The following is a 22102-nucleotide window of genomic DNA, read 5'->3' as shown; positions in this document are numbered from 1 at the left end:
CATGTGTGTGAGGCGAGCACTTCACCCCACTCTGACAGGGACACTTGCTGCTGAACATAGACTGTTTATGCTGCTACCTGATAAAAGACACATGCTGATACCTGTTCAGAAAAAAACAACAAGAAAACAGATTTATATATGTTAAACTGTTGCTCAGAAGGTGCCTGTTACGATGTTATGGTCGTGGCTTTGGACTCTAAGTTGTTTTAACAAGCTAGACAAAAGGTAATGCCTTGGCAGTGGTTTAATTTGGTTTACCAATAGCTTTGGTTTAATTTTTACATTGAGATTTACAAGAAATATTTTATTTCTGCTGTTTCAAGGGAATACTGCTGCTAAAAAGCGCCTTATTTGTTTAAAGTGTTTGCAAACCACATGTTATGGCAGTTTGCATGTTCTCCCCGTGTCTACGTGGGTTCTCTGACTTCCTCCCACCATCCAACGACATGCAGGCGAGGTTAATTGGTGTCTCCAAAAATGGTGTGGATGTGAGTGGTTGTTTGTCTATGTGTGGCCCTGCGATGGACTGGCGACCTGTCCAGGGTGTACCCCGCCTTTCACCCAATATCAGCTGGGATTGGCTCCATGGAATGCAGGATACGCAGGATAAGTGGTTGATGATGGATGGATGTTATTGCACTTTTGTGTATATAGCAGTACATTTAAATTAAAAGTGCACAATACACTACTTTAGAATTCAGTATTCAATTTTTGCGCATAACTATGCAATTAATCGCAATTAATCGCAGAAAATCATGCAATTAATCGTTGCCCAGCACTAGTTTATTTACTTCCTGTCTCATGTCATTCCTTTGTTTATTCTCTGTTTACTGTTTTGCTAGATTCCTTTCTTTCCCTCTTGTTCCTGCTCTCTTCCCTCTCTGTCTCTGCGTTTATCCAAGTTGTTGGTCAACCCGTTGGTCAACCTGTTCACCCTTCCTGGCTTGAGTTGGGCTGTTCATTGTTTCACTCAGCGTAGATACCTGTTGTTTTGTGTCTTACCAGTGTTCCTTGTGACATCACAGTAAATTGGACTTCCCCAATGTTTTGTTTGTGGACTGCTAACCTCACCTATAAATTGCACCTGTTTGTTTAATAAACCCCCACTAAATATACCTCTGTCTTCTACGTGTATGCATCTGGGCCCCAGACCCCTGTTTTCCGTGTCAGCATTATGGCTGAACGTAACAGGCTTACATTTAATCTTATAAATAAATAGTGTAATTTGTGAATTTTTACGGAAGCCCTAAGCGGTCATCCATTCAAATATTTTAGAACTTTGTTGAAGAGGATTATAAAAAATAAAATAAATCTTCCATTGTTGTTAAATTATTCTGAAAAAAACTACTTGCCGACCCCTATATTAGACTATTGTTTTGTTATGTTGAGATCATGAGAAAATGATCCTGTTATCACGGGAAAATGAAGTAAATAAAATGTTTGAATGGATGGGCTTCTGTAAAATTCCTAACATAACATAATTCAACATAATTCAGAAGTTTTCTTAATCATTTGATTGCCCTATAGAACTGTCTCCCTGCATTTGATTATTAATACAGATGTATTAATGTTCAAACAGCATTTTAATTATATACTGTTGAATAGCCAAGTCAGCATTTATATGCAAAATCTTAATCTGCTGTCAAAAAATGGAGTTGATCGTACCTACGTATAGTACAATACCTCAAAAATTACAGTTAAATAGAATAGAGTAAATGTATGAGATAGTTTCAGCCATCCTAAACTTGCTGTTTTTGTTTCCTTGAACATTTTTGACAATCCTTACACCAAAGGAGAGCAAATCTCCTTTATTTTCCGGCTTGAAGGGAAGTGATTGCTTTAAGCATCACTGGGGGAGAAAAAAAAAGTCATCCTTGTGTTTTTTTTATCTGCTAAAGACATCTTACTGAAGGAGCGTCTTTGTATTAACTTTCTAAATTCCAATTACAAAGGAGGTTTAAGATCTCTCTGTGGAGTTTGACTTAAAGTCCGTGTTTGATCTCCCGTCCTCCACTGGGACCTCCGTGTCTTCCTGCTCTCCTCTCCTGTCTCTTCACCTTCTCTCTCCTCATATTACTCTTCTGTCATTCTTCCTTCTACTTTCTTTCTTTTCAGTTCTCCTCACCCTATTTGCCTTTGTCTTCATCCTTCTTTCCTTCACTTCTTTCTCAATCTCTTTTTCCTCTACCTGCTCTTTCTTTTCATTCCATTTTTACCCCCCACTCTCTTCTTTCTTTCCAGCTATTTTCTTTCTCTTCCCCTTCCTCTTCTTTTCCATGTTCTCCCCTCCCTCTTCATCCTCCCTTCCTTCGTCTTCCTCCTTCTCTTCCTCCTCCAGGCTCTTTTCTCCAGTTGTTCTCCTTCCTTCCCTTCTCCCTTCTCTCTTGTCACACCTCATTGTCTTCATCTTCCTGTGTCTTCCCTCCTCTTTATTCTCTCTTCATCCTCTTCTTTTCTCCTTCCTCTCATCCCCCAGCCCCTCCTTCAGCAACCTCTTTATATCTATCCTCCCCTGCATCCTTCTCCTCTTCTCTCTAATCCCTTTTCTTCTATGCACTCCCATTTTTCCTTCTTCCTCCCCTTATCCTCCTCCTCTTCTTTCCTCATTCATCCACTCCTCATCATAATTCCTCTACCTTCTCCTCCCTCCCCACCCTGCCTTTTCCTCTATCCTCCCCATTTCCTTCGTCCTCTGTTTACGCTCACATTCCTCTTCCAGTTCGACCTCCTTGCCTTTTTTCCTCCCTTTATCTTTCTTTTCCTGTTCTTTCCATATCCATTCCCATTTTCTCCCTTTTCCTCTCTCCACTCCTTCCTCTTGTTTCCTGCACTTCCTCCTCATCTTCTTCTTGCTATGTCTATGCCTCTCTTCCTCTTCCAGGCCCTCCTCTCTTTTCCTCTCTTCACTTCTCTTCTCTCCTCCTCTCCTCTCCTCCTTCCTACAGTTTTCTCCCTCTTTCTCCACCTCATGTTACTCTTCTTCCTGTTTCTTTCTCCTTCTGATTCTACTCCTCCCAGCTCTTTCCTTCTGTCTTCCTCCTCTCCTCCTCATCTTCCTTCTCCTTTTCAACTACAATCCCCTTTTTTCTTTTAGTCTTTGTACATCCTCTTTCTCCTCACTGCTTCCTCTTCTCCCTTTTTTTGCTAACTGCCTCCACAGTTTCAGCCTCACCTTGGTTATACAAGCAGTATTAAAGAACAAGAGTGTGTGTGTGTGTGTGTGTGTGTGTGCTCAGCACTCCGCCAGTGGCTGCTCAGCGTTCCCTTTGTGGCTGGAATAACAGCAGGCGACAGCTTACACCTTGCTGAATACCGCCACTAACAGTGTGTCGACAGCATAACGCCTGTGTCTAACGTGTGTGTGTGTATGTGCGAGAGAGAGCAAATCTGAAGCTACCTTGCTACCTATTCGACTTAATAAAGGAGAGTCTCTGTAACCATTACCCCCACAGCCATGCAGAACAAATTACATTTAATGGGGTTTCTTTGCCCCCACAGTCGTTTTCACCGTTCGCTTCAAAATTTCAATTTAGTGCTTAATGCTAAGGTTTCCTTCAACGTATTATAGAGCAATATTATACCAATTACGGCGTCTGCGAACATTAAATTAAATGCATTAGTACAATATTGGAGAGAAAGGCAGCCGTTTGAAACAAGTTCTGTTCCAAAGCGATGCGGGCAAATGATCCGGGATATGAAAGCTGCGCAAAGAGGCTTGACATCAAAACGCAATTATGTTTGTTGTCTTACAGTTTTATCTGTGCTGAATCATTTACTTTTTTATATTCCATATGGATTCTGTGGAGCTGACACTGTTTTCATTTAACACGGTGCAAATCACTGAATGAATACTGACTCAGTGTGTTAGAGTGTGGAGGTTCTATCAAAATCCTCTGAGATTAGAGTTCACAGGAGACAACTGGCCTGATTAGCATCCGGAACAACTTTTGGTCCTAGTTTCTATGCTTCAGGGGGTGCTAGTGTACTTACACTTTTACCTCCAGTTTGTTTTCACAGATATAATATAAAACTTATACTATATAATAATATATAAGATATAATGTACTGGAATGTCAGTGAAGTGAAGGGAGCGTTTGATGTCACCCAAAGATGTCTGAAGGAATGTTGGATGCCTGGATTTAAGGTTTTACTGCTATTTGTCATCTTTGTCAGTTTGTGCAAAATTTTGAGAAGTACATGGACCCTGCGTGGAGCTGAGGTGTGACCAAGCCCTGAGGAACAGCACTAGGCTTTGCATCAGTTTTGGCCTCCATTGAAATTTCTGGTCACATGATGTGCCTGGGCCTAGAAGGACTTTTTCTGAAGTTCCTCATAGGGCCTGATGAAGGGACAGTCAGGTCAAAATGTTTCCTCATTAGTTAAAATATGAGTTTGGGAGCTATTTTGTTTTTTACTCTGCTTTTTCCTACGGAATCAGCCATCCTGCACCTGGCTTATTAAGACACTTGTTGTTATTAATTAAATTGTTTCACTAGGCTTATTGGGAATGTATCAAATTATAATAATACAAAGTAGTGTGGTAGTTTGGTACATATCGATTCTGAATATTCTATATTGCATATAACGGTTTTAATACTCATTTTACGCAGTGTCGATACAAAAAATGCACTGAAACTCTCACAGTCTGCCAACATAGCCCCACCTCGTCTCGCTTACAGCGCCGTATTCTCATCTCGTTTGCCCCGGTTGATTCACTTTCTTTCCCCTGCCAGAGTTTCAACAAGCAAAGCACCTGCAGGACCAACACTCCGACCTCTATAAAGAACTTTGAGAGGTTGGAGATGTTTCAACATCACTGAAGTATTAAACAATATGGCCCAGTAAACTGTTAAGCTGGTTATCCTGTTGTTCAGCCAATAAACATCAGACACAGCAGACTGTCAGTTGATAGGAAAATACATTAATAAATTAAATGATTCTGTTCTGCTAGACAAACAGTTCTATTAACTTGACTTAATTTCTACGAGAAGCTGATTAGATCATTTAGTTATTAAATTCAGTAATTTAATCAAGGTTGTGTCAAATCCCCCCTGTGGTAGCGAAAATGGTATTGAATATCGATATTTTTAAGGTATTGTATCAAAATTAGAAATTCCAGTATCGTGACAGCACTAATGCAAAGAGTAATTTCTCAACACATCTATAGGTGGAACCCATGTGACTTAAATGGCTGTCTTTGGGGTTGCAGCTTGGTTTAAACTCTGTACATTAATCCTTTGAAGGCATCAGGGCTGTTCTTGTCAAGGAGTTTGGTAGATTTGGTGAAGTGTGTCATCGAACTAGGGTGTGGTCAGAGTTTGAAACAAACAAGATGAGCAACGGGAGTCATCATGACACCATCCATCACATGCAAAATATGGAGAGGCACTGTAAGTAACAGAAGCTCCGGGATTTATGGTGTTGTCATTGGATACAAGTTGCTTAATTGATAAATAGTAGAAGGATTGTGCAGTAATGACTCCCTCATCCAAACTATTAAAGAAAGTAACCTTTAGTATCAGTATTTCTTATTCCTTTCCAACACTGATTGAACCCATAAGCATGATAGAGTTAGTGCCTTCCTCACCACTTTACACCAGCAGGGAGTCATCATAATCCTCCAGACATTCTCTCAAAGGCCACGTGTGACCTGTTTGCTGCCCAGCGAGGGGTGGAACCAAGAAGTTCAGTGGTGGAAGCAGTGAGGGTAAAGACAGAGAAGGAAAGAAAAAAAAAAAAAAACAGATGGCTGGATGGGGACCAAGCGTGGACCGGTCACGTGACGGGCGGCGTGCCATGGAACTTCCTGCTCGCTCTCCCTTTCTGTCACAGCAGTTGGTGTCACTACTCGCGCCGTCTGCGTGAATTCGAGGCCCTGGCTGAACAGATTGGCCAGTCGGCGAGGATCATTCGCAGAAAACTCTGCTAATCTCCCACCGGCTGCCTCGACCACACTCACATACACTGTCTCTCTTTCTTTCTTTCTTTCCTCTGTGCAGACTTCTCGTCAAAACTGTGTCGAGGGAGGGCAGAGGATTTAGAAAACATGTCATCATGAGCTCCGTTCCAAACCAAGATATCCACCATTCGGGGAAAAAAAGAAATACCTACTCTTACTAAATAATGCTTTTAAGTTTTTGACCATCTTAAAGGGATATTACAGCCTAAAATGTACCATGTTTTAGCATGTCACTTTAGCACGAATCTGGACTGCTTTGTGTATTACCCAGCTACTAGATGCAGAAACAATTTCCTTTTGAAACATCTAATAATTCATGACTTAAAATAGGTATATAGGTGGGTCATTTTCAAAGACATTATGAGGTGATGTTTTATCAGAATAAAACAAAGTAACCTTTATTTACATAGCATTGTTTGTGCATAATGACGTTCATATTTATGTGTAAAGCACCATTTTATAACATTTCAGTTCAGAGTGCTTAACAAGGGAGACAAAAGGCATTGTAGAAGAAGAAAAATAGAAAACAGCAGAGGCACTAAAACAGCAGAGAGATACAATACAATAAAAAAATCACAATGCAATGTGCTCCCAATAATGCAATCCACTGTCAAGTTCCACTATAAAGTTAAACTTTATTGTCCCCAAAGGAACGTTTGTCTTGCAACCAGTTTTAGGATAGAACACAAAGAGTTTTAAGAGACAAAATATATATATTACAAAAATAGGAGAAACAAATAAGAAACATACACCATGCAAGCTCACATAAAACAATGGACATGAAGTGACAGCAAAAGTGCATCATGCCATCATCAGAGTTAAAACAACGCAGAGCAATGCTGATGCTTGCACCTGAACTTCACATTTTTGCTCAGACTGAAGAGGAGGAGACACTTTTCCACCACAGCAAATCCACAATGACAACCCTTTCTGCATTGATACTATAGAAATACTATATGGTTGTATACAAAATACCTGGAAATGGATCTTACATTTTCTTATAGCCATTCTGCTGTCAAACATATTTATTTTACTTTAATCATTTAAATGTAGGCTTACTGGAGCATATGCTTGCACTTTTGCAGCTGGAAAATATAGGAAAAAATATAAAACATATATTGGATCAGACTTATTATTGGATATGGCTGACTATTAAATTACTCTGATCAGGTACAGTCTGATCAGGACTGGTTCTGGCTTTTGGGGCCCATGTCAACTTGAGTCCATGGGCTTGTGCCTGGTAAGGCCATTTGGTTAACCAAAAAGTTTTCACATTTAATTAATTAGAAAATACAATGCAGTAATGCTTCAAAGCTTTCATTTATGATGGCTGGTTTCCAAGTTAAATTCAAACAATGCTGTGAAAGTACTTATTTCAAAAATGTTTAATTCTTTGTCCTCTGTTTTTTTCACTTCCCTCCACAAATGACTCCTGTTTCCATCTTTCTCTGTGTCTTCCTTCAGCATTCTTCCTCCGTCCAGCCTTTTCTTTTTTTTCTGAGAGCCGAGCGGAGCAGAGCATGAAAGTGACTTCTTCGATCATCTCTGCAGCCCGCGGCGTCCTGTTCAATCCCTCCATCGCCATGATGGACTTTAGGGTCACGATTCGCTTCCTCCTGGAAACTTGCCTTGACTGAGAGGAGTCTTAAGATGGTGAGAACACACACGCACGAATGCACACACTTGTGTACACACACTGGCAGGGGCACAATACAGATACATTGTGCACACACTCTCTCAGACCACACACGAGTACTCACCTAAAAATACATTTGTTCACACACACAGACATTCACAAATCACCCACACACATGAAAAGACACACAGATAACTCACACAGTGTTACTTTGCCACTTTGTAGCACTTTACTGTGTTCAGATGACTTTTTAGGGATGGTGTTTCTTAGTGTTTTTGTTTTACAATTCTTATCAGTATGTTTTAGTAGCTTCATTGACTTATAATGTAATTTAGTTATTGGATAATTTAGTTAATTTTAAAGTCAGACAATAGTACAGTATGATTTGAAAATCTTCTCTACAACTTACAAAGACTTACAGCTGTTACATAACTTGTTCATTTATAATGTAAATTGAAGTAAGTCATTCATTTTAAATATAACTATAGTATTTAAAAAGATGAAGATGAAAGACAGACAAAGTAAAAAAACATGTCTCTCTCTTTGAGGTCTAAACTGGTTAGCCGGAAAACTCGAGCTGCGTGACGCTACAACAGCTAACGACTCCATAAACTCAAACGCGATGTCGCTGCTCTCCTCCATCTCAAACAGCATCTCTCTCTTATAAATTTAATAAGAACTGCAGTAAAGCTCAGCTGCAGTGCTGTGTGACATCGCTGTGTGAGCGCTGTTTAGTCTTTACAAGGTAAATCCCTCCCTTCTCTTGTCTTTTTTTAAAAGAATGAATAACAAATGGGCCAAGTACAGTACAGCATGGCTGTGTCCTTATTTTAAAATGTAAATATCCAATTTTTCAAGGGGCTGTTCACTTCTAAAGGAGAGGTCTAATATTCTTTATACAAGCATCTCTCAACACTGACAGATTTGATATTAAAGTAAAGTTGTAGACATTAGAAGTTCAATATTCAGACATTAGCAGTCATCGCGTTTCAGTGTTCATAACTTTGGTGCTTTCTGGCACATGTGTGAAAGTTAGTGTTTTGCACTGAAATCATGTTGCGGGCTTTTGCTTAAAGTCCAAAATCTGCATAATTTCAAGGAACAAGAGCAAGAGTCAAGGTAACAGACAGTAACAGTTTTATTTTTTTTCAAATGCAGATCAATTTATGTTGCGGACCTCTAAAGGAGACAAAACCAACATTAAGAAAAATCTAAAATCTGTTGCACTTTCAGAAAAGCATTAGTTCATTTTATTTTTAGTTGTTTATTTTTCCTCTGTAAAAACACAGTTAAATTGTATGAGCAGTGTTATTGTAATATAACTTATCATTTTACATTCTAAGAATTTAGTCACATTAATACAAAGAGGCATAAAACAGTATATAAGGACAATTTCCTGTGTAAAGCCTTTTATATGCGGTTTTGTTGACAATGGTCTGTTCCAAAGATGTACCTGAAGGGTGGGATGTTAGCACGATGCCCTGAGGCAGCTGAGGAAAACAGTAAATGGAAACCTGACATGTGTTCATGTGGCAGCAGTTCTTGACTCAGTGTCAGCTGGTCAGCAGCTCTCAGTATGTAATCACATTTTCAATTGCCTGAACAACTTCATGGTTGATTATCTGCCTCTTGTGGAGGAGACGGGCAACACTCTGAATGCGGATGGATGTGTTGATCTGGAGAGCCGGTGGTTAAAATGTGACCTCTCATCAAAGGAGAGTGCAGACTCTCTGGGCTAAGGGTGTGTGTTGTCACCTGTCAGTAGTGTTTTTATTTCAATTTACATAAGATGAAGCAATCACTAACTAATACTTTTCTGCATGTCTGATGTGAGGCTGAAGAGTCCAATAGTGTGTCTCTGTAGTGGGTCAGTCTGGCCGACACGTCCCTGTTGCAGGTAACTGTGGAGATGTGTTGGCAGGTATGCAGGAAACAGTTAGAGGTTACACCAACATCATCTCAGAGGTGTAGTTATGGCAACAGCTACACAGTACAATAATGATAAATAATTTATTCGGCCAATTACTGAACAAGAAACTGATTATACAGAACATTTAATTGTAACTTGTGTTGTGACATTCCAACATTTTGTAAATACACAGTAGGACCTGGAGCAGAAGCCAATATTTTCCAAGTGAGACAAAACTATATGACCAGGAGGATTTGCTATAATGCAATCTGTGGATCAGAATGGTTGTAATAGCCTCAGTCTCACTGACCAGCGGACCACTACAACTTTATGTTCTGAGCAAGCTAGCTGCTGGGTGCTAGTCAAAGTTACACAACGTTGCCAAGCCGATGAATTTCTGCATTTTGACCATTTCTTATTAACACGTAGCTTTATCACTAACTTCAGGGCCTGTCTATCGAGTAGATTTACATACAGCTGCAACGCATACATACCGGCGAGGATCATGGAGCAGTACGGGCTTCTGTATAACAACAAAGCCAACACTAGCTGAGCTAGCACTGAAGTATAAAGTTCTACAAAAACAATATGAAAAACAATTTCCAGCATCCATCCTATTCTCGTTATTTTGTTGGCTTCAAATGAGGCTTAACGCTTTCTCTTGACTGTCCTTATATATATTACAACATTAATGTTAGTCCAACATCGCCCCTGCCTGTGGGAGTACAATAGACGCTCACTACATAAGCTGTGCAACATGCTAACAACAACTTCAAAGGCTAACCTACAAAATCAACACTAAAATAACATAAGACATGGTAAAACGGACATCTCCCAAATTTGAAGTTGGGTGTCGGACAGACAGTATCGATTGATCCTTGAGCTTGAACGTTACCAGTTAGCCCAGAGTAAAATGCACAAAAATGTTGTCATCACAATAAACTTTATATATTTTAACAAGGCCAGACTGCAAGGTAGATTTCAGTGTGTCACCTACCTGGAGATGTTGCTGTGTTACATAGTGAAGTAGATAAGTAATAGTGTTGTGTCGTTCAAAGAACGTTTCGTTCATTTGACCTAATCGTGTATGTGACTCAGGAGGAACGGGTTGTCTCAGTGAGTAATTCGTTCATTTTCACGCATGCATGAATAGTCTTGGACTCGTTCACTCGTTACACAGCAGCTGCAAGGTCTCCGTCAGCACAGGAAACAGAATTGATTAGTTCAGGACTCATAACTGTGGTTCTCTGGGTTTGAGTCGTTCATTTGTCACGTGACAGCTGGCTACATGGCTGTGGTAAGCAGGCAGCACAGGAAACAGAATTGATTAGTTCACGACTTATAACTGTGGGTCTCTGGGTTTGAGTCGTTCATTTTTTACGTGACATCTCGGCTACTGTGGAGCAGGAATTAACTAATCGTTCAGCGCTCACATGGGTCCTCCTCAGAGTCTGTCTTCACTCAGCAGGCTGACTTAGCCAGCACCGGGGAATGAGAGGCAAGTCTGTTGTCAGGTCACTGGACTGACATATATCTAATATCTATTTTGATAATTTTGTGACATTTAATAAAGCATAACGTTATTACAGCGCAGTTACGTTGTGCTAAGTTATAGTTTTAACACAGCCGCACCGTAACTTTAGTCCTGCTAGTGTTTACAGCCAACAGCTGATGAGAGTTGTTCTGGGTCCACTTCAGAGCCCTGACAGGGTTCTACCGGGAGCTGAATTACCACAGAGTTCGTTTCCTCTCCAAAACAAACGGACCCAGACATTAAACCATTAAAACACAGCCACAAAGCAACGTTAGCGTTAGCCCTGTGGTTTGTTTACAGCTAACAGCTGATCTGGTCCGCCAGAGAATGCAACTTAACTTTTACCATTTATTTATCTACAGAGCCCTGCTGTTGTTTCACCGCTCCTCACTGGTGAGCACTGATGTGCAGTGCTTGAGATTATTATTAAATTTGTAAAATTTTAATAAGAGTGTGTTTTATTCATTTAGTGTGTCAAGCTTATTACTTCAATATATTCCCTGTAAATCTGATGTTAATATATAGATTTTACTCATGGATAGGCGTTAGGCTACTGTATGAATGAGCACTTTAGCGATATAGTGATAGTAATTATAATTATTATATATATGGCTGGTCTGGTTGTATACTCAGGAAAGATTGTGAAAATGGACGGATTTAGCTGGAGTAGTGGCTTAATCGAAAATTGACAACATATTTCTGTGTTTTTACATGGTTTGAATTTGGTTGTGGCTCCATGGGGCTTTATAGAACCATGACAGAGAAAGATCAAGAGGTGAATTTGTGCATTATACTTTGTCAATTAGAGCAAGCCAGGCAGCTTTCTGTGTTTGAGAACTGCGCTGTTTTTTTTTATTTTATTTGCCCACTAGAGGGCTGCAGCACCGCAATAACCAGCCTAGTTAAAATGAACGAAATGACACAAAAAAATCTTAGTTAATTTTAATGAATGAGATTTGGTGACTCGAGTATTTCAAAAGAGTGACTTTTCCCATCACTAATAAGTAATGGAAGACAAGGCTGGACTACAATCAAGGCATTTCAGACAGTTCAGGAGCTGTTTTTTCTCTCAGAGAATAACTCCCTGTGGCGTGGACTTTAGGTTTTGTACGTTTGCAGACATTTACATGTAGCAAAAAGCTATAGGCTATATACCACACTAAAGGAAATGGAAAACTCCAAAAAGCATAATGTGGCCTCTTTAATGTCCAATGCTGACATTTTTACAATGGTTTCTGATGTGCATGGCAACTATGGTAATTAAAGTTAAAGTTAGATAAGATTTGTGGTTATGACAAATAAACTGCGGTTAAGGTGTGGTTGAGGTTAACCAACACTTGGCTAGGAATGAGGAAAGATTGTGGTTGTGGTTATAGAAAGAAAATTATCAACTGTTGGATTGAGATACGAACTGTAGTGTCTTGCACTTTACTTTACTTCGTACATTAACACTGAATGTTGGCATTGGACTGAAAATGTGGGCTGCAGAACTGTCCAATATGAATGTAATTGATAGGAAACTGGGCTAGAACAGTGCAGTCAGTAGCAAAGTGTTAGCATCCGTCATGTTATCTACCGCCTTACTAAGTTCTTGACTTATTCATTGGTGTGTCTAATGTTGCCCCTCCATTAAAAGCTGTGTTAAAAACTGGGTTTAACCCCACCAATGAGATTAGGCCTGCTTCTGCCCTCAGAGGAACTCTGCCTGCAGAGAAATGTGTGTACAAGTGAAACTCCACTGTGCGACAAAGCCACACTGGATTTATTAAAATCCACTCCAAAATGTACTCATGCTTTATCCGGCAGAAAACGAGAGCACCGTTTATACCTCTTGGCTCCGGTCGTGAGGCGGCTGAGGAGACGAGCACCCAGTGTACTTTAAATGTGTGAAATGTGGCGAGGAGAGGCAGCAGGGACCACCAGGTGCTGCCTCTCCACCTCGAGCCGGCCGAGGAGCGCTTCTCCTCTCCAATAACCCAAAGGGCTGAGATGCCACTCGCAGCAGCCGAGCCAAAAGACATTTCAAGTGTGCACTTCAAAGGGGACTTGGATTATGTTTGCGCACAGTCTATCCTGAGGGGATCCTTTGAAGGGAAACTTACTGCAGAGCCACTGGTGGCCGCTCAGTGTGTTTGTTTGTCTAAACCCATTTTACTCACTGCTCCTGCCACTGTGCTGTGGTGCAAAAGTTTCAATGTAAACAGAATTTAAAGAGTTTTATTCCAAAAAGTACAGAATATGAAGCTTAAGTTCCAAGTTTCTAAAACAAGGAGCATCCGGTCTGTATAGAAATATATCTTAAATACCTGCGGTGTTGTGGCACAAAATAACATAACTCATAACGATAATGTAGCTATCCACTTCCATGGATTGCACTTACCAAACTTTAAGAGTTTCCTGTAAGGAAAGGAATGTATACCATACCATGGCGGAAGAAGTGCTTTCAGATTTCTAAAATACAGCTGAAAGGTTTATAAAATGGTTTGCTCTTATGTTAAATATACAGTAGGTAGTTAGTTCACTAAAACATGCAAAACAACTGGTCTTTTTAATGACTGTGACATGGTTATAAGTACAATGTACACATTTATATTTTTGTGGTGAACCTGAAACATGGTTTTAAAATGTTTAGACTGTAATTTTAGCTGCCAAAGACTCAAATAACACATACCCACATAATACGTACGACATTGTATTCATAAAATGACTCTACCATGGGATGAAATGCTACTCAGAAATACTGGAGAGAGAAATCCAGTTTGTCGTTTTGTAAACCAAAGTCATTTGCAGGTTTCCAGCGACCCACTGTAACATCGACTTTCAATTCAGTTCAACATATCAGCATGTGTCACTGCAGTAATGCAAAGGTGGCTGCTGATTAGCAGCTAACAAATTGCACGGCGTTGAGGGGAGGCAACCAACATCTGTAGGACACCTGCACCCGCGGATGCCAGGATATGAAACACCGCTGAAAAAAAGGGACGTCAGGGTGTTAGGGAAACCGAAACAACAGCAACTCTGGCAGGCGATTATCATAATTAAAGCCGCATCAATTAAAGGGGTCAATCACTGCACGGCTGCCACCTTCCTCCGCAGATGGTGAAATTTGTTTAGGGCTGCCTCCTCCTGACTGACACCGCAGAGGGACAGAGACAGAGCTGCACTTATACCAACACTATGATAACTACACAGACGTAAGAGCAGGACTCCCCGAGAATTAACTTAAAAATACAGTGAGTTTAAAGCATTTATGGCATTGTCAATCAGGTTTCAGCTCTCTTTCCTGCTGGACCAATAAATTCAACAATAGTCAATCCCAGAAGCACCCATAGTCTGCCCTTTCCATCTTTTGCCTTGTAAAAACACATAGACACAAGGTTTACTTGATGACCTCACAGATTTCACTATTTGTTTTTTTATTGATATACAGTACACAGCACCAAGGTGGAATCAAATCTTTATGAGAGAGACTTGATTTTGGTCATATTTCTTCTACATATTTATAAAAACATGTTTCATTATATAAATGAATAATGTGGATTCTGTTTGGGGTTGAACTTTGGAGCCTCTGTTGTCCCATTTGGAACTGTGGTAGACATTCTCAGGCAAGTAAGAAGCTTTGTAGTGAAGTAAATTATAGTGTTTTGGTCTAGATTGATCAGTGTAGTGAAAACTGATGATAAATAGTCTAGATTTAAAATGGCTTCTCTAAAAACTTTAGGATACTGCCAAATGACGACATGGTCGAGTATTGGTAGGCTATTATCATTTTGATGGATAATTATTGGTATAGATAAGAACATACTATGTGGACATTAAGGCTATATTACTGTAATATTCTACTGTATGGGAGTAGTCTAGGATTTAGGAATGGAAGGGTTAAAAATACTAAACATTTTCTGTGGGAGAAGAATGTTCTTCTATTTACAATAGGATAAAGCAATTTTGTTTCCACTATCATCATGTGACAGTTCACCCATGACTGCTTGCTTTTTTTTAAAAACCCTGTAGTGGCCAAGTGTTCATGTATATTGGCATGGCAGCAATTGCAGTATCCACATTTAAAATACAATTATTTGTGTTTGCTTGTTGGGCTAACTTAACATGAGAAGTTAAGGTTACAGTAGTAAAGCTGCAATATTTAGCTTTTTTGACTTGAACTGAGAGGTATTTCCATTTGCAGAGAGATGCTCTGAACTCCAGCAGCTGCAGAGTGAAGCAGGATTCGCTCTTTGTCCCTGAGGTCCACCTTGAAGCAATGGGGAGTGATCAGCTGCGGCAGCTTTGGCCAAGGTGGGCGCTGCATAGCCTGCATTTTGCATTTTAATCATGCCAGCCTGGTGACAGCAACTGCAAAAGACGATCAGTTAGACTGATGTACTATGAGGCAGATAAATATTGTCGTGTAGTGTTGAAAACATTATATTTATTCATGTAATTTTCCACCAGTCTTGACAGAGCTGATCTGATATCAGTGGCTACAAATCACAAAATATTAGGATCTGCCCTTTCATTGACACTTTAGAGTGAGAGTTTCTTGGGTGATGATGAACATATTAACCAATGCTGGGGTTAAACATGACTAAGTGTTCTCGGATTATCTCGCTGTGAGCTCATCTCGCCGCCCAATAAGTGCAGTAAACAAAAAGGCCGGAGCTGTAACTTAACTTTCTCTCTGGAACCGGGTATAAAGCTGCCACCGACCTGAAAGGGGACATGTGGGTGGGTACAGCGGCCGCGGGGTCCCGGCGGGGTGCCGGCTTCCACCCAAGATGAGGACTGACACCGGGGTTCAGGGGTTAATTTGTGTAACAGGCGAATTTGCATACAAATGAAAAATGACAGAATTTTTCTGTTCTCCGCAACTTTCAATGTCATCCGCATCAAGCCGGCCCTATCTGCCGCTCCCCCCCATTCCCCCTGCACACCGTTTGAAGAATATTCATTACTTGTGAAGCTGGGGCACCTTGTTTGCTATTAATCTCCACCGCAGGTCAATGACTTAATTTGCTCAACTTTATCAGTGGTGCCATTCACTTTTTCTTTCTTCCTCCGCCCGTCCGTTCCCTTTGTAGCTTTTTCTAAAGTGTTCTCATTGCTTCTCTTCATAGAGACCGGCTAAGCTTTTTAAAGCACAACAAAGGCACAGTAACTCTGGTCTCTGAAAGAGTTTTGAAGACATAAATGAATTACTTGAGAGGGAAATATACGCCGGCCCTCTAGATTGCTCCTTCTTCTCTCCTCCTGCGACTTCTAGAGAGATTTCCACTCAAATCTCTCTTTTTTTCTCCTCCCCTCCTCTCTTAGTCTTGATTGGATTGATTGTTTTTCTAATCCAGGGGAAATTACTTGCAAATAGGGGTCTCATAATCATGGTGAAAATAGTGAAGAAAGGAGTAAAATGACAAGAACTTTCCACTGATAGGAAAACAGAAAGACATAGGTGAATTCTGCGTACAGTGTCTTGTGTCTACTTTTTTTCCAATTAAAGGCCTTTTCAGATAAAACCACAGACCATACTGAAGCCATATTTGATCTTAGACATTCTTTAAACACATTTACAGATAATTTCATGAAGCATGTCCCATGGGAATGGATTTAAACTAGATTAATCAGATATCGAATTACAAATCAAGTCAATTAGTCCTTACCAATACTATCTCTACCCGAGTCTTCAACCTTTGTGCCACATACAGTCAAGCACAGTGAAGAACTTTAACATACTGCTAGTACTGTGAAAATGTACATGAATATGAACTTGTAATATACGTATCAGTAGATTAGACTCTTATCTCTTTGGCCATTGTGGTCATTTTCCAAAAGAACACCTTGTCAATAAAACACTCCAGGTACAAGTCATGGCAGAGTATACAACTGAAACCTAAAAGCTGCATTTATTTATTTTTTTTTTTTTGGCCACTCGGGGGCAGCAGAACAAGCTGTAAACACAACACTGACATATCATCACTTTATAAAGTTGATGTGGCTGTTAACAACCACTTGACTAATTACACAGTCAGCAGACACATAGCAACATTGGCTTTAATTTGGAGAATTTGATGAATCTAGGTCCAATATTCAGTCTTACATGAGCTCTGTTTTGGTGTCCAACAACTTCTGTCACTGGGAGCGACATCTTTCACATTAGATGTTGGCATTTTTTTTTTCATTAATGAATGTCAGACTTAACATTAGTGCAACTTTAAAATACTTAAAAATATTGTTCAAATTTTTTTTTTATTTGGGCGGACTACTCCCTAAAGGTCTTTTGAGGGGCTCTTGAATCACTACCTCAGTCAGATGGAAGAAGTGACTTGGTCTAGTTTAGCTCCAGTGTGCATTTCAAACAGTCAAGCTTATTTAAACAAAGTATCTCAGCACATTTTACTTCCTCATAAATGGACTAAAATACTTAGATTGTATACTCTGTGGATTAAACATTTATTTTAATCCCTAATCGGTTAAGCCTGAACTCACCAAACAAAATAGAAGTGCGTAGTTGGGCTTTCCTTAGGCATGCATGAAGTATAAAACAAATAGTGGGGGAATTAAATGCTTCACATTCTATATTGTGGAGTATTAACTAGGCATTACACAGTATCTGAGAATCCATACGTTTGTTGATCTCAACATAAGATGCACGTCTGGCGGAGTGGTGACATTTGTTTACTATAAGCAATATTTGAGAATCTGTAAGTGAATCCGTACATATGAGCAACCACAGCAACATTAGAAGTAACTGTAACTTTGGTTGTTTGCCTCCTGCAGGCATTTTGAACCACTGAATCCAAATTTCCAGCTTCATTAAATAGCCCCACTCCTCCCTCTTTCCAGGAGAGGAAAGTTGAATGGAAGGCAGGAAGAAAGTGCAAGAGAGAAAGTATAAAGCATAAAGCAAGAGAGTGAGAGAGAAAAAATGTCTTGTGAACCATTGTTTGGATCTTTATGCAAAAACACCCTTTGCGTTTCAAACTCTTGATCCCCCATAGGCAAAGGAGAGGAGCGTATTGATCTGCGCTGAGAGGAGACAGCCCTTTCATCATGCTTCCTCCTCACCTTAGACAGCTTTGAGGGGGCTCCTTAAGGATCGTAGCACCCTTGCCTGGCTACCGGCCAGAGATTAGATGGTGATAACCTACCCAACCCTAATAGGTAGTGAACAAAATCAGAGGCTGTCTAATTAGAGCTGATCAAAGCCGAGGACTTTATCCCCAAAACAAACCTGCACATTTGAATGTGCTTAGGAGAGGGGAATGCAAAGAGTGGAGGAGGTGAAGGTGGAAAGAGGAGGGGAGAAGTTGGAGGTTTTGAGAGTCTTGGAGACATAGTGGTTTTCTTTTTTTTTGATGATGATGATGATATGCACAGCCTCGCCCGTTCACCATTTCTTCTGTTCTACTTCATTTGCATGCAGATGTGTAAGCACAGAGAGGGCTGTGAGCAAGTGGTTATTCATGAGTGGGAGGTTTTGGCGTACATCTCTACATACCTGTACACATAAAAGTCAATCTGCATTTGTGTTCAAATTGCTCAATTTTACCTTATGAGATTATAGTAAGGTATTTTTTTTCATGCAAACAGGAATATTGTCGTTACTTAATGTGACTTACCTTAATATTGATCAGCTAAAAGCCTAAATTGTGAATTATGTATACCCAACCTTTATACATAGAGATCTACAAAAGTCAAAGTCATTTGACTCCCCACTGTCAGCACTTGATCAGCACAGTTTTCCAACACTGCAAACTGAGGGACCGTAGATCTTTCTTATTTGTTCAAATAGAATTCTGCTGGTAGCAGACCAGTGACATATCACATGTATCATAACATCCATACCCATTGTTTTCTACTCAAGACCACATAGTGACAACATCTTGTCAACTTCTTAGGTTGCTCCACTCTGCGCAGAATAATAAAACAGAAAAACAGAAGTAAACAAGGAGCAACAGAGGTTAGCTGCAGTTAGCTCATACTTGCTAACCCTCCCGATTTTCACAGGAGACTCCCATGTTTCATTGTCCTCTCACAGTTTCCGGTCACATTTCTTCCGAATTATGACAAGTGTTCACAACTTTCTGTCCTATTCATGACGGTTTCTGCCGCCTTACAACACATCTGCCTCACAAGTAAACGAGTTTGGCTGTTCACAATGTTATAAAAAGATCAGATCTGAGTGACATATGAGCAAAAATATCGGATTTGGGTCAGTTTGGCCTTCAGTCTGAACACAGCCTTTGTAAATTGTTGCCGTCCAGAACAACTTCAATGCTCCTTGTCATTTATTCTCTAAGTCTTTGGAGCTCTGCTGGAGGGAACATCATTCTTCCAAAAGTCATCTCTCCAAAATCTCCAGTTGTATATGATTCACATCATCTTCATGTCCATCATACCATTCAGAAAGGCATTTGGCCTGTAATTTGCATTCGGTCCTTTTGCTTTACCTTAATTTTCTTGCCCATCCGTACACCCTCACAAGTTTCTTTTGAAGGCAGCATCTGTTCTGAAATCAAAGTCTTTCCTTTTGGTTTCTTTTGAGACCAGTTGCCCCTCTAACCACAATGAAGTCATCAAGCCGTTGCTTCAAAAAGCCAAATCTGAAGCCTGTCTGACTGCACTTTGAGATAAGAATCTTCCTAAAGGTTTTCTGTGCGGGAAAAGTCGGCAAAAGTCATAAGTGAAAGCAATTAGTGTGATTGCAGAAAGGAAGGAGAAAAGTGCAAATGTTTCACTACTCAAGACATCATACAGTAAGCACTGTATGGCGGGAACTAGACTGAAGTATGAGTGTCTAGGTGCTTGTGATGAACGTTGTAGATCGAGATGTAAACGAGCGATGGCAGCAAGTATGGCCGAGATCCAACCACTTTTCCTGACGGTGTTAAATTTGCCTTTGACCACTTGTAACCTTTCTTCTCACCGTCACATTGCCCTTTGTTTTGGTGATTTTGGCGTTCCGTTGGGCTAGTTTGTTTTTTGACAGCCAATGTATGCAATACACTCATTCGTCACATCATACTAATTTGCTCTTCCAATCAGAATTGAAGTGTTTTTTTCATTAGGCGCTGTTTCTGTGAGGACAGGAGCCAAGTAGTGCTGATGAGGCCAAAATGCAGCAGCAAATGTGTCCAACCTCATCCCATTTACTGTCAGACGTCCCCCAGAAGTATGATGCAAATGTACAAATTGCCACGACTGTGAATGTATTTGAAATTTGATCACATTTCATACCCGCACACTCGGCCTCTGCCCCCAGAACTTCACACACCATCAAAAAAACATACAACGCCCTGAGTTTTCTCCTAATGAATTCCTGATAAAGGAAAGTTTATTTTTCCATATTTACTTTTTGTATTACATTTACACATTTCCAGCCATTCAAGGCCACCAAGATATATGTGCCATGTCCTAATCTTAATGGAAGGAGCACATTTGGCAGTCCGGTTTTGCATACATTTCCCAAAATATTAGATGCGAGTGTTTGGCCTCACAGCTCAGGAAAGTTCAGTCTTTTTAACACACAAACTAGTTGAACACAGACCATTTTCTCATACTGTGAATTCACTTTCAACTGTCTCTTTGCTCTGTATTTCAGATCTCGTCTACCTGTGATCCTTGACACGTGGGAGCCCTCTTTCCTCTGGCATTAAACATATGCTCCGAACATATGTTCCATGCAACATATGCTCCGCTAAAGCTGCTGTTAACTTCTTTTTTGTGCCAATATAGAATCCTTGATGTTAAAATAAGATCTGAAGTATTCAGCACCGTTCTAAGAATTTCGATGAACCCCGGGGATCAACTCGAAGAAAAATGGGGAATTTCATGCCTGTAAGGCAAAATAGCATCCAGGGAAGTCATATGATGATGATGATGATGATAACATTTTGTCAGATCGAGTATGAAATATGAGTACAGTGTGTTTCTGCCTTCTTATTCAACTACATGTCTATGTGTGTGTGTCCAACATGCAGTGACTGTGTGTCTTGCAGGGAGGATTATTACCCATTGCCTCCGTGCATTAAGCCTCCCCTCATCCAGTGCCAAAGGCCTGACCCAAATATGGCTAAAAGACAACATGTGACCTGCTTAGCGTTTCACCCCCCGGCTCCGCTAGCTCCAGGCTGTGGTGGCGGCGGTGATGGTGGCCCGGGTGTGTGTGTTGGGGGGTTGCGGTGTGCAGAGAAGGTGGGGGTAGGGGTTGGGGGGTTCAGTCTATTAGTGGGAGAAAGCACAGATGCCGGCAGATGGCTAACATATTGTCCAGAGCTGACCCGAATTCAGAATAATTACTGGAAAGTTCAGCGCTCTCAGGTCTGTAGCCTGACTGCACCTCCAGTCACCGACTGTTGAAATGAACAGTACTAAGCAGAATTAGTGGACAGTTCTTCTGTTCATTAATTTAAATGTGATGCTGAAAAGAAACTTTACAGAACCTTCCTATTGTGTTTTTTGAAGAATTGCACGCCTACATAAACTTAAATAAAGTTTAAAATAACAAACATCAGAAATTCAGTCATGGAGGTTTATATCCAGGTCAAAAACATTTTTGGGAAATGGAACAGTTGCTTGTAAAAACATTACTTATCACACCATTTTTGTGGTGATCGTGTGGTTTGGAATTATTTCAGTTCTGAACCGGTTAAACGCGAAACTACAGATTGCAGAAGTCTCTTTTTTTTTTGTTAAATGATTCAGGTTTTACCCCGCGACCCTGTAAGCACGATAAGCGGTTGACGATGGATGGATGGATAGATTCAGGTTTTAAGGTTCATTAAAGAGCTTCATTGCCAACGTCGACAAAATTGCAGTTGCAACTCACAATATAAAAAACTCATATACAAATATTTAATAAGATAAGACTTTAGTTATTTAACACAAGAAAAATACTGTTTTGATATTGCATACTGCATTTGTCAATAAATGCATACAGGAAATAGCTGTACTTATTTGTAAATCAAGTGAAAAGATCTGCCATTGCAGTAAGTTTGTCTTGATTCTACTTTCTAGTTTGGAGACAGAGACACTCATTGCTAAAAAATGTTGAAACAAGTGCAATTCTGTTGG

At 40.2% G+C, this 22102-nt stretch overlaps 1 long non-coding RNA gene across 1 annotated transcript; it reads left to right on the top strand.

The window, feature by feature from the left end:
• The first annotated feature begins 7423 nt into the window (after positions 1 to 7423).
• Positions 7424 to 21541, top strand: LOC119905224. Its single transcript, XR_005444792.1, has 3 exons — positions 7424 to 7612; positions 15222 to 15331; positions 20631 to 21541. It is a non-coding gene; the product is annotated as an uncharacterized LOC119905224 (long non-coding RNA).
• Positions 21542 to 22102: the final 561 nt, after the last annotated feature.

This window comes from Micropterus salmoides, unplaced genomic scaffold, assembly GCF_014851395.1.
Source record: "Micropterus salmoides isolate LMB-PRFRI ecotype aquatic unplaced genomic scaffold, ASM1485139v1 Ms_hic_scaffold_1, whole genome shotgun sequence".
Classification (NCBI taxonomy): Eukaryota; Metazoa; Chordata; class Actinopteri; order Centrarchiformes; family Centrarchidae; genus Micropterus; species Micropterus salmoides.
This window is presented reverse-complemented; position numbering and strand designations above follow the sequence as displayed.